The 12,669-nt window shown below is 41.1% G+C and overlaps 1 long non-coding RNA gene across 1 annotated transcript in view; it reads left to right on the top strand.

Moving 5' to 3' along the window:
• Positions 1-1,116: 1,116 nt before the first annotated feature.
• LOC121666246 overlaps positions 1,117-12,669 on the top strand; it is a 29,833-nt gene continuing 18,280 nt past the window's right edge. Inside the window, exons 1-2 of the long non-coding RNA XR_006016627.1 lie at positions 1,117-2,207; positions 5,788-5,874. This is a non-coding gene — a long non-coding RNA (uncharacterized LOC121666246). The remainder of the gene's footprint in view (positions 2,208-5,787; positions 5,875-12,669) is intronic.

Raw genomic sequence — 12,669 nt, forward strand, 5'->3', positions numbered from 1 at the left:
TGCCCTTGTAGTGCTTTTCAGAAGCACTTCAGTATGAGTAAACCAACAAACGTAAAAATATTCTTTCTCTCTCTCTTTCCGGTAGCTTCTTAGAAGCGACTTTCAGACCAATGTATTTTTTAGAAAATGTATAAGATATTAATCTGAATCGCTTGAGACAACTCTAAGGTGCTCATAGGCAAACACTATAATATATCTTTGTGATATAAACTTTGATAACTGCCTCTCAGTATACCCAGTAAGGTGACTTGTGGTTAGTGATTAACTGATTGTTGCCTTCTCGAATTTTGGTATACTGGTATTTCCACTAGTAGATGGATTTATTCAAATAGCATTGTTAGTGGATTGGGCATGAATGATGAAGATGTGTTATTATGGTCAGGATTTAGAAACTCACAACCATTACTTAGACAATTAATCCAAAATTTGTGTAGGACTTCTGCTGTTTTTTTTTTTAAGCAGCAGGTTTAAATCTAGATATTATTTATAACACAAGTTTTTCCTTTGATGAAAGAAAATGTGGGCAATTATTAGTTCTAGGTGTGTATGCAGAGACAAAAATTTGTATATGAGAAAAGGATAGAGGTAAAAGGTCAACCATTAGGCTTTATTTATTATAACAGATAGGATTTCACCCATACATTGCAAGGAAATAAGACATACTTGGCGTCTGTGTCTGTGTGTAAGACACTCTTCTCTCTCTTTCTCTCTCTCTATTCCTCCCTGACTCCATTGGCAAGTTTCAAAGCAGGTCAAAGTGATTGCCTTTCAATTCCATGGCTAAGGAGATCCTGCTGTGATCCTCTCTGAGGAAAGAGGCACCAGCACAACCTTATTCATCCCTTCCAGGTATATCATTTCATAGAATCACAGAATGGTTTGGGTTGGAAGGGACCTTAAAGATCATCTTGTTCCAAGCCCCTGGCCGTGGGCAGGGACACCTTCCACCAGACCCAGTTGCTCAAAGCCCCTTCCAGCTTGGACTTGAACACTTCCAGGGATGGAGCATCCACATCTTCTCTGGGCAACCTGTTCCAGTGCCTCAGCACCCTCACAGTAAAAAATTTCTTTGCAATATCTAATGTAGACCTACTGTCTTTCAGTTTGAAGCCATTCCCCCTTGTCCTCTCACTACATGCTCTTGTCAATTGTCTCTCTTCATCTTTCTTGTAGGGTCCCTTCAAATCCTAGAAGGCTGCAGTTAGGTCACCCCAAAACCTCTCTTCCAGGATGAAAAATCACAATTCTCTCAGCCTTTCCTCCTAGGAGAGGTGCTACATCTCTCTAATTATTGTGGGTTTGGGGAATGTCTCCTCAGGAGAGAGATGTAAATAACAGCTCATTCAGAGGGCAAGCTTTTTTACCTTTTTAAATGTCAGAAAAGTCGCTTGGCAATCCCAAACCAGGAGAAAACCAGATTTTTTTTTTTGTCGTTCTAGAATTTTTTGACATTGCTCATTACTGTGTTACTCAGCCTGTTGGACTATTTAAGAAAAAAGAAACCATGTGAGGATGGGATACACAGGGAAGCAGTTACACTTCAAACAACATGTGGGACCCCTGGTCAGAGCACGGAGGCTCATAGTTTCTTCCCACTGTGCCCATAGTTCACTAAAGTGTCCATACACAAGGAAAAGGAGAGCTTCAATTCCTTGTATCAAGCAAATAATCCCAAATACACATATGATTTTTGTTGGAAGTGGTTGTTCTGTAAGAGAATATAATAATTGGTTTTTTTTACAGACTAAAAGTCATTTTGAGGTAAGAATTTCTCATCAGAATTGAACTCCCAAATCACTGAGGACCACATATCCAGCTGGGACCTGTTATTTTTTGCATTTAAATTCTTCAGTTCTTTCTTTTTTTTTTTTTTCCCAGGGCCCAGGTAGGTAAATTGGACTTGCCAATGGTGCCTAAACTGCAACATCAATTTACGTATTCACTTTTTTTTAGGAACACACCTTCATTTGCCTGAAGTGTTTGTTTGACTAAGTGGAAGTAGCACATCAGACTTTTACGGCTCCTTTGCTGCCATTTTTGAACTGTAGCTGAGGATGGCTGAGGTGAACTCATGGCAACAGCCTCCTCCAATGGGAATGTTTTGGAGAGACAACATGGAGAATAACCAAATACCAGTTTAAACTTTGCCAGCCATTAACTGGTGACCAGAGGGGCTGAAAGACCCTAAAGGCCTTTGGAACCACATTGTAAGTAAAATAATGACTGTGTAATGAAAATAAAGAAAATATTCCAATACTTGCACATTTCTGGCAGAATTTCATTCAGATGCAGAAGAAAAGCAATTCCACCTACCCTGAACTTCCTAAAGAAACCTCTGCTTCTTAGGTTCCTGTGAACTTTCATTGCAAGGAGTCACAGCAAACTCAGCATAAAAAGATTTAAATGTTCCCCCTGTCATGGCTGAGACACCACAACCAAGGGGAAAAATACACCTCTTGGCCATTTCTCCTACTCTACTAAGGCCTTGCTTCTCTTTAGACCTCTGAGTGTGTCTTCAGAGTGAATACTTGTTAATGGATATGGAGCATTAGCCTAACTTTTAATAAGGTATCAGACCATCACAGTGCTAGAAAATCTGCCTTGGAGATCCATGTCTGGGACAACATGGATTCTTCCAAGTGAATCCTCTGGAGAGGAAAGGCAAAGTGATTTTGTTTTGTTCTTTATGAAGAAAGCCCTTAGAAGATTGAGTCTATTGTTTTAGGACTAGTTCTGTCTTGTGAACACCTCTTACCATTTTCCCCCTGAATTCATATGAGCTAAGCCTAAGCTCATTTTGTTCTAAGGCTAGAATTTTATTTTATAGTTTCTATTGAGAACATTACAGTGGATGTGATGTATCTGACTGAATGAATAATTTTCAGATTTACAGAAGTCTCTTTTGAAAGACCAGGAAAGTAGCATGTTCAAACTGGTGTAGTTATTTAATTGTAAGTTAACTTGTTGCAATCACCAGAAGAAACTTGGGTTGCCAGGGTCTCATCAATATCGGTTCAGCAGGCATTTAAGAGTAGGAAAGAACCAGGATTGTGAGCCTGAATCATTATTGTGACAATAAGGTCATAACTTTCATCAATTGAATTGAATTGAATTATTAATTTCCTCATTGATATTCAGGACGTTTTAGTAGCTGGGCCATTTCTTCCATGCTCTCGCCTCAATATAAAAGTGATAAAATAACAGGTTGAACTTCAAGCACTGCAAATAAAAGTCTAAGGGTAAAATTTGCAGGCAGGGAACAAAAGGATGTGGCAGATGAGGGTCTAATAAGAAAAGTCTCTGATGCTTTGATGTGATCCATCCATATGCTCAAACACCTCTGTGGTTTTGTGAGGGGTTGGTTGATTGGCTTTTTTTTTGTTAAAAGGTTCAGGAAATAATATTCTTTCATGCAGTTTGATTCATGAACAGCTCCTTATTTGGCGTCTGATTTTCAAATTATGGTGGGCAGATTTCCTAAACTCACAGGTTGCACAGTATTTCCTAGTAGGAGGGGAGTAACTCACACAGAGGAGTTTTTAAGTGGGAATGCTCACATCAGTAAGTGAGATTACTCCTTGAAATAACCTTTTTCAAAAAATATTGCTGACTCCAAACTTGTCCTTTGGAATATTTCCCAAAAAGTTAACAATGTATGTCCAGAAATGTAAATGAAACACTGTATTTGGAAGGGTGTTTTCAGAAAAGATTTACAATAGTCCCTCTCTGCTGCTTGTGGTGGTCTAATGTTTCACCTTGATGGTGTTGCTTTTGGGAAGGCAGTAAAACCAAGGCTCTTCATAAGGTGGAGGTTTCCCTTGTAGATTAACCCGGTGCTTACTAGTGGGCACAGGATTCAGTTCTAGTACTTCTCAGATTACTTAAAACAAAATTTACAGCAAATGACCCAGAAATTTCTTTCTCTGTGTTGTGACTACCCTGAACAGAGGATTATTTTGGACCCAGCACTGTTGAGACTCTGAAGTGTTCCCTGCACAACAATCCCAAAATATCAGCCCTCCAGATACATTTCAGGATAGACAGTCACATGAGTGGCATAATCTGTTTTGATAATAGAAATTAGAACCTAACCTTTACCACAAGAAAACAGCCACGAGCTCTGTGAACTACAGGAAGTTTCTTAATGTAGGTTAGGGCTACTATTTTGGGCAGAAATCCCAAAATATTGAAGTTATGTCTGTAAAAAAGAGAAAAGATGGAAAGGTAAGGAATCATATATCCGAAGCATTGACATTTGTGCAATTGGATGTGCTATACTGAAGGGGTTGAAGAGAAGCATTGAATTTAGCTGCTTGCTTTTACTATTTTGCTTGAAAACAGTAAAGTAAAAAGATAATGAGAAACTCTGCCAACCGTGCATTTACAAAATGTTTACAGTCGGTATTGTGTCTCCCATTCCTTGATTCTGCAAAATCCTTTTTCCAAATTTGTTTATACCTTAATACCTTAAAATAAGAAGTACTAGTCGATTCAAGTATCTGACAAATAGCTCGGGATTCCTATTGTTATTAAAAGTTACCCAGCTGGAATAACAATGACCCACTGCTTGCCAAATCAACACCATCACAGCCCAAAGAGATAAAATTGTAACTGAATACTCTCACATACACAATGAAGCTGTCCTGAAATGCTCCCAGCTTACAGCAAGTTGGGTAAAAGTTACTTCAGTCTCAGTAGTCAGTGTTAAATTTTCTGCTTCCAAGGTTGTTTTTTCACTCCTTACTTCTTCCCCTTGGAGGTTTGTCTAATGCATTTCTCTCTTTGGATATACCATATAAATTTACAAAATTCCTTAATAAGGAATTACTTTCATGCTACCAAGTGATTGGACTTGACATTAGGGCAACCAGTCCTCAAACACATATTGATTTATGCATCCCATAGGCTGTAATCAACCTGTTGCACATGGTAGCACTGGAACGCTACTTCTTTTTAGAAGTAATAACTTCCCTCATGGAAAGCCATTAGGTCTATGGAAGCTCAGAGGTAGAAGCGGGGAGGACAAAGCTTACTGGAAAGGTACCTACAGAAAAGGTCTCTACTTTTTCTTTCCCTTGAAAATGCTTTTGAAAGCCCATAAAATTGTGTGGCGTATGCCAAATGACCTGTGAAATAACCATCCACAGCTGCGGCCGTAAGAAAAATTACGTACCACTGCTGGCACTCATATTGATCTGATAAAACCTTTTTACTGTGAAATCGTGAAGCCTTTGAAAAGATGAACCCACGCATCAGGAAAGAGCATGACACAAATTTCAGAGGAACAAAGGACCACTGCCACCAACAGCAGCAGCTATTGAAAATAAGGAATATAGAATAGATTTCTGGGAATGCATCTGAAATTGCAGGTGGTCTGCTTTGGAGATTAGTCTGGCATAGAAACAGAAAGTCACATGCACAATTCAAAAACTCTCTTGCTGGAAGAAACTCTATATAGCAAATCTGATCCAACTTATTCTGTAGAGGAGACCAAATTATCATTTAAATTGTGAGTCAGTAGATTCTAATGTATGTTTAGGACTCATTTATACCTCTTTTTATAGCAGAAGCTCAAGATGTAAATTAAAGGTTTACAGCAAGAAAGTCTGAATTGTGGAGGCTGTTTACTTACTGAACTGTATTGTACCTCTTTTTGTTTGTTCATTGTGTCAGAACTGTGAGTGGGAGATAGTATCCCTTGAGAGGAGAGATGATATTTTTGATGTTTTTTCTCCTTTTTTTCTTTCTCTGTGTTTTTCCCTTGTCTTTTTGATCTCCTTTGTGCAGCTTTCCCAATCAGCAGTAACATGTACCAGACTCTTTGATGAAACCAATGCCATCATCTGACACCAATCAGCTACATCAATGATAAAGGTGAATGTTTGACATTTTGTTGTCTGAGGTTCATGTTACCAGCTTGAGGGCATGAGCAGAAAAATGGAGGAATTTTAGTTGATCTGGTGGCCTCACCTTATTTTTTGTTTGCCTCAGGAAAGTTAACTTCATGGACATCTTTCTTTTTAAACTCTTCTAAAGCATGGACTGTTAGATTCTGCATTGCATTAAACATGCCTAGCACGTCACACACAAGCACAGCACATGGTTCTACTTATTAACCTTATTAATAGAGGAGAGTGAAATACAAACCTTGTGTACAACACCCACGCAGATGGCCACCCTCAGACAAATCCCCTGCCAGGCTGTTACCAAGTACCCCTCAACTGTTTGTCCTAGCACTGCATGACTGGGACTTGCTGCCAGTGATTGGAAAACGCCTTTTTGATTTCCTGGCTTAAAACTAGAAATGAGTAGCTAATGTTTTCCTATATGTTTTATTTATCTGGGAGCTGCCTTTCTTCAGATATCTTTTGTTTTTGCCAGTGCATTTACCAGCTGGCAGAATCTCTACTTGCACACACACAGCTCAAGAGATGGTAATAAATGGTTTATAAGCTCCCCAAACTTGAATAAAGCTCATAATGGTGGGCTTCTTGTGTGGTGAGACAGAAGAGGATGCCAGAGATGCACAAACACCAACCTTTCTTCCTGTTGCCTGTCTTGACTTACAGAATCCCAGCCATGAGCTGGGATTCAAACCAGCATTCAGAGGTCAATAGGCGAGAAAGATTAGCAGGTCAAGTTTTTCCTTGCAGATCATGGGGTGATAGTATCTCAGGGGTTTGTCTAGGAAACAGAGCATCTTTCCTTTATTTGGATTTCAGGAAAGGGATAGCTGTAGAGCAGAGAGCACTCTCCTTTCTTATCTCTGTAAGAGTGTAGTAAGTGATAAAGAGAGTAGCCCCATGCATCTGCCTGTCTCACAGAGAGGAAACGGCAGGTCTCCTCTCTCACCTACTGTCTCCCAAAAAGCATGGCTTTAGGGACTTGTTCCCCGGTCATCCTTGCTCTAGAGAGCAGATCTTGGAGGCCAGCCCCAGGAGCACATTGCTCTGTGCGATGTTCTTGCTGCTTAAGAACAACTTCTCTGGGAACAAAATAAAGCAGCATAGCAGGTGTCCTTTTGTTGCAGTATCCATGGTAAACCCTGAAGTATTTTGAAGCAAACATGCAGAAGGCCTTAGTGATTGCTACAGCACAGTCTCACAGAGGTTGTAATGCTTTCTCCATGCTTTGAGTCTGATGACAGTAGAGTTTTGGATAGACACCAATGATTTCTGGTCCTTGCAGGCCATCTACCAAAGCAAGCTTACATATTAACTCAGCTGGATTCAGTTGTCTCTGAAGTAGAAATCCTGTGTAGGCCTCATTAGTTGATGGAGTAGAGTGGTTGTAAGCAAAATCAGGGCAAAATTTTTTGAATCTATTTTTCTTTTGACTGAGCCTTACATTCATTTAAAGGTAAGTTATCTTGTTGGAAAGACATTGTTGGGTGCTCTCTCCTGGTACTTGTTTCTTGTTCTTTTTTCTCTCACCTCTTAAATTGGTATAATTTCTAAGTGGCTAGTCCTGGAAAGTGCTCAAATACAGGAATAGTCTGTCCTAAACACATTATTTACATGTGAGTAAATAATGACCAGGCAGTTCTCATATCCAAAGAAGAATCTAAACTAGGTTGGTTTGCACCTTAAATAGTCCACAGCTTATGATTTCAGGTATCAACATGAAGCTGTTTCACTTCAGCTGCTGACCTTCTCTGTGTTGGCCATGATGGAACTCTTTGGAAATCATCAAGTTCACCTCAAGACTGAGCCACTCTCCATTGCAGAGAAATCTCCATTAGCGGCTTTGGGAGTATCTGTATGCATGTGATACAGAGTGTGGCATCCCTATTGCTATCAGTGGGATCTTAACCAGGGCTGGGCAGGGCAGGATCGAGTCCTTGGTTGTGGCGGTGGCTTAGAAAACCACAAGCTCTCCAAACAACTCATTTCAGACCTGGAGTCCGGCCTTCCGTCTGGGAGCTTTGAGCCATGCTTGGATCTCTATTGTATCACCTTGCCCAGTGCTGTGTGGATATAAAAAGCACTGAAGATTCTATACCTAGTCATGATGGGTTTTGAAACATTTGCTTGATATAAAGGGAAGTAACTGCTGCCGTCCTCATTTCTCAATGGTCTTGAGTTAAACTGCTAATGGTTTGTGTTCTCCCTCCCAAATCAACTCTCTGTCACTTCATAAAGTCTGTAACAAAAGAGTAAGTGAAGAACACTTAACACAAATCACTCTATTTCTCATCAGATATGTGCTCTGCTTGGGCCCATTTCATTCTGAGAGTTTCTTGTTTTATAATATGGCTTAATAAGATACGGCCTGAGAGCTGGCATGTGTCTTCTTCCCCACGCCCTCACTGTGTTGAGGGCAGGGCTGCTTTCCTTTTCTAAGGACTCAGCAGGACCAAGAAGTGTAGACACTCCCTTGGGAGAAGAGTCCTGGTCCAGGTACTGCTTGCACCTTCACTTACTGGCAGCTGAAAGTAAAATCTCAGCCTCCTTCTAATAGAAAAGTGCTTTGAGAAGCATTCAGAGTTGTATTGAAAATCCAACTGCTCATTGCCATCAAGCAGCACATCCAATTTTATTGAAAATTTGCTGGATTATTGCCAGAAAGACTGGCCAAATTGTCAAATTCCTGGTTCGTGGGAAATTCTGACATGTGGTTTTGTTCTGATTTGGAACGAACCCAGTTATTTCGAAATTACCCACAAAAGAGAAGTTTATAGGGAAAAAATAGGAATAGGAAACAATGACGCAGGGTATTTCCAAAATAAAATACGCTCCCCAGGATGTGCTTCTTTCCAGCTTTGCTGCTGGATCTTACAGAGCAGCACAATGAGACAAGGCTGGGGATGGTAGCCTATACTTTGGGACTGCTGACTTCAGCCAGGTCTCCCAGCACTACCAGACTCCACGTTTGGTAGCAGCAAGCCTATGATCCCTGTGCCCCAAGCAGACCACCAGGCTCACTGGCAGGAAGCCAGGCAGTTTTCCAGTGGAAAACTACATGTGGTTGGATGTTGGTTAATTGAAATATTTTATGTTTAAACATGAAATTTTCTGGCTCTGATGAATCAGTGTTTTCCAGTGCAATGATGTGCTGTCAGAAATCTCATGATCAGTTCTAATTGCCATTTTGAAGGCCAAAATCTTTGTTGACCAGAGTCCCATAACTTTCTGGCAATCACTAAATACCTTGACACAAACACAAATACAAACAAAAAAGCATATTCTGTTTTGTGCTCAACAACTGTGAAATTTGCAAGACTGTTTCTGGGCAAGAGTATTATGAAGCAAATTCCTGCCTTCAGGGCAGCAGTGCTGGGGACACACATGTCCCTGTTTCAACTTTATCACTGCTGCATCAACTTAAAACCACTTGAGAAGCATCGTGTTCCTACCTCTAAGGAGAAGACAATGGCCTCATTGCCCAATGAGTCATGTTGTCCAAGTCTAATTAGAAACAGGAACTCACTCACTAGAGCACTATTTATTCTTATTCTTACAGCACAAGATTTCAAAAGTCTTTTTCATTGTTTTTATTATTATAATAGAGAAGGCTCTTTATTGATTTTTCTACTACATGAGTGTTTGTATACACAGACTTCCCGCTTCTAATGAAACGGAGCCTCCTAAAACAATAATAAAAAATAATAATAACCTCACTCAAGAGTGAAATAATTGTGGCCAGAACCATACTTCAGTGAAAATTTTTTCGCCTTCTGAATGTGCTGCCAGAGACTTTCTGTGGTCTGACAGGCCCCATAGTCTCCACGGCAGGGAGAGGACTTCTCTCCCCAGGGAGCTGAGTGTCAGGGCCCTTGCTGGGACTACTCCTGGATTCTCGCCTCTGAGAGCCAAATTTCTCCCTTTCTCTAAGATCACCTCCAGTTTTGGGTCACTGTGGGTAGGTGTGGTGGAGGCAGCCTGGTGTCAGTCATGGCTGGGTCCCCATGCTTGGACTCCTGTGGCTCTGAGGAGCTGCAGAAGGAACAGCAAATGGGAATGAGTACAGAGAGAATCATTGGGGTACAAAACCAGATTTTGTTTCCAGAAACATACATTTTTTCCTTCTGATTTGTATCAGGTGTCTAGAAATGTGAACTCCCAGAAATTTGGCAACAACTGATACCTTTTATTTCACCCAGATTTTGCTCTTCCAGTTTCCTCGCTTCCTTCCTTGATTTCCAGCTTAAAAACCGACTGCACCCTCAAATCTGAAACAATCCATTCCCAAATCTGCGCTTATTGAGTGAAACCTGTGTCTCAGTAGAACATATCAATCTTCTGTCAATACTTCAAATGCCACTTTTCTGTTCCAGAAAGGTTGGCATCTGCAAAGAATCTTATCTAAATCTGTTCTAAAGAGCTGCAAATGCACAGGACTGAAGACCGCTTGCTAGATACAGGTCAGCACTGGAAACAGTTTACAACCACGTTATTTTCCATGGAACTCATCAAGACAAGAAAAAAAAAGCAAAATTCCTCTTAGAGTTCCCAGCAGCAGCCTCAGCAGTTTTGGCAAGGATATGTACAGACCACAGTAGCACAATGCAGCAGTGTGGGATGGCAGATTTGTTACTGGAATTAGTCTAATCACGCAATAAAAGTGGTCAAGTCATTCTGCTTTGTAGTTATTCTGCTTCCAGTACCCCAAAAGTCTCTCACACATCTATGAAATAGTTCAGTGTTGAGGAAGATGTTGCTTCCTCTAACCAGCTTTTGTGTGTGTGGGGAGCAAAGTGGCAATGCAGTGCCGTCACTCCATGTCTCCTCTGGAATACCTGTTTTCCCTACAGGGAGGCATTTGGTTTGTGCTTCTCTGTGGCAGAGGAGATTATTTGTTTACTTTTGCTGTTTCTGCAAGGCCTAGACCCAAACTAAATCTCACCAAAGCTGACTCTTGCTATTTTATCTTAAGATACCTTTCTGGGAGCAACTTCATTATCTTGGCATGAGTATCTACAGCTCATGGGACCATAAAAAAACCTCTCCATGTAAGGGCATAGAGCTTTCCCCTTCTGGGCATGGATGGAGCTAAGAAGCTGAACAAACTGTCCACCTCTTGCTGCATTGTTTTCCATGCTCTGTCAGCCTATGCATCAGAAGAGCCAGAAGAAAATGTGGTAAGACCATTTTTCTCACATTGTTTCTTCAAGGAAGCATGGGAGAATGTAGAGACGTATTTGTTGGTCGACCCATTGCAGAGGTGGTAACCAGTGCCTAGTCTGTGTGAAGGTGCAGTGTTACTGATTGGTTGCTTTCTAGTCTGAAAATATTTTTTGTTGTATTTGTTTTTGACGCTAAGATGAAGTGCTGTTGGTGAGAGGCTTTACAGACTACAGTGGAGTTTCATTTTTATTTCTTTCTCTGCTTGTGTTGTGAGTGGCCTCTCAGCTGTGCAGTGGGTGTCAGCACAGACATGTGGAGCATCTTTCTTTCACTTGGCTGAGAGAGTTGTAGCTGAGGTCATATGGGGAGGGAGAGTTGATGAAGAGAGATGCAATATAGGGTGGTTCTTTTGTTACAATGCTAGCTGCTGTGCAGCATGGAAACCTTTCTTACACTTTGGGATATGATATTTGACAGGAGTTTGTTGCTCAGCCTCCTGTCCTTCCTGGGACAGACCATGCCACAACACAAAGCTGGCCTTCCCTGGTGGCACTTGGCTCCAACCTTGTCATGAGCTCTGAGAGCTAATAAGGACACTGATGTTTAACGGGCTGGTGGGGCCTCAGCAGCAGCTCTGATAGGGAGGCAAACCCCTCTTGTAAACACTATAAACCCAGGTTTGGAATTTGCAAGTCAAATCCCTGCCTGGCTAATGCATAAAAAGGTGTTTTGCTAGTCCAAAACGGTGATTATCATGTCCACAAAAGCCCTGTTAAACTCCCACTGAGTGGGAACCAGGTACCTGAATGCCTCTTGCAGATCTGGCCTTTACTGTGATGATTCAGTGACCAAAAAACCAATATTCCTATGGAATCAGGTGCAAAGCAATAGTTGTCAACCTGTGTTTAACTTCAAATGTTACTGCAAAACCTGATGAACCAGAAATAAACCTTAAGAAAGGCTGGTTTGGTTTCATTTAGGATTACTTGAGATTGTTTGGAATTATAGTCTCTGTCTCGATTTCTGCAGGTAAAACTCCTCACAGTAGTAACACTAAGTGGAAAATACATATGCTGGGATTGGTATATCTGTGTAATGGCTCACAGTTCTCCCAATATCCAGAGACAAAAAGGAGGTTGTATGTTACATCAGCTGTGTGCAGTCAGTTGAACAGTTTCATAAATCCAGGCCAAGATGTGCTGAAGAGAACCTAAAAATTCACGTGTATTTAAATGAATTTTATGTTGGTGTGGCAGGTTGACTGTGGCTAGATGCCAGGTGCCCACCAAAGCTGCCTTAGCACTGGCCACCTCAGCTGGGCAGGGAGGGGAAATATAGCTAAAAGCTCGTAGGTTGAGATAAGAACAGGGAGAAATCACTCAGCAAATCCTGTCATAGGCAAAACAGATTTGACTTGGAGAGATAAATTTAATTTATTAGCTATCAAATCAGAGTAGGATAATGAGGCATAAAAACTAAATGTTAAAACGCCTTCAGCACACTCCCCCTTCTTCTCAGGCTCAACTTCACTCCCAATTTTCTATCCCTCCTCACCAGGCGGCACATGGGGGTTGGGAATGGGAGCTGAAGTCAGCTCATCACA

The sequence above is a fragment of the Corvus kubaryi genome, unplaced genomic scaffold, assembly GCF_017639235.1.
Source record: "Corvus kubaryi isolate FWS band 111438036 unplaced genomic scaffold, C.kubaryi_AGA036_p1.0 132, whole genome shotgun sequence".
NCBI lineage: Eukaryota > Metazoa > Chordata > Aves > Passeriformes > Corvidae > Corvus > Corvus kubaryi.